This window comes from Bombina bombina, chromosome 2 (genome assembly GCF_027579735.1).
Source record: "Bombina bombina isolate aBomBom1 chromosome 2, aBomBom1.pri, whole genome shotgun sequence".
Lineage (NCBI taxonomy): Eukaryota > Metazoa > Chordata > Amphibia > Anura > Bombinatoridae > Bombina > Bombina bombina.
In genome coordinates this window covers 1,039,306,866-1,039,307,578 of record NC_069500.1, presented here as the reverse complement: position 1 = coordinate 1,039,307,578, position 713 = coordinate 1,039,306,866, and the positions used below count along the sequence as shown (strand labels likewise).

At 26.5% G+C, this 713-nt stretch overlaps 1 protein-coding gene across 4 annotated transcripts in view; it reads right to left on the bottom strand.

Annotated features, from left to right (window-relative positions):
• Positions 1–237: 237 nt before the first annotated feature.
• Positions 238–713, bottom strand: part of LARP1B (La ribonucleoprotein 1B) — a 224,771-nt gene continuing 224,295 nt past the window's right edge. For all 4 annotated transcript variants that reach the window (XM_053703651.1, XM_053703653.1, XM_053703652.1 and 1 more), the window contains one exon: positions 238–713. This exon is cut by the window's right edge and continues 1,393 nt beyond it. The gene's annotated coding sequence lies outside the window, so the exon portion shown is untranslated.

Sequence of the window (713 nt, the reverse complement as noted above, 5' to 3'; positions counted from 1 at the left end):
AAACTGATAATAGGAGTAAATTAGAAAGTTGCTTAAAATAGCATCTGAATCGTGAAAGAAAGAAATTGGGTTTCATATCCCTTTAAGACACAGAATTTTGGAAGACTATAAAGATAAATACAGCAAGATTTAGAGAGTTCACATCTTAGTAATAAAACTCCCATCCAAAAGATTTTCATTAAGGTACACAAGCTTATCTGAATTGATATCTTTAATAAAATAAAACAAAAAACATGAATATTTTTTTTATAAAAAATTGCCATAAATTCAGTTAAATTTCACTGCTGTCAAACATTCTAAATTTTATTGTACTGTATATACATCTAAAACCAAAATAATTTACATTTGCATCATGAGTTTAAAATATCAAAGCAGTCTGTTATTCAAAAGTATAAAGTTGTTAACATAAAACAAGTTTCCCTCACTGTGAAGAGAAAACAGACCTGTTATTTGTATTTACCCTTATAATAAAAGCATTTAAGCACCATAAAGGATATTCTGCAATATGAAGTTGCATCCTAGTCTCATTAATTAGAAAAAAAAGTAACAAATGACAACAATTTGAATGTAACTCATTTAAAAACATAACTTGGGATTTCTATTTCTTTAATTTTGTTGTTTTCTAAACCCTTTGTACGGATCAGGTATTTTACAATTAGAATGCTAAACATGATAAATGATTTACCAAATTGGTTTTTATGAAAGAAGCTCAT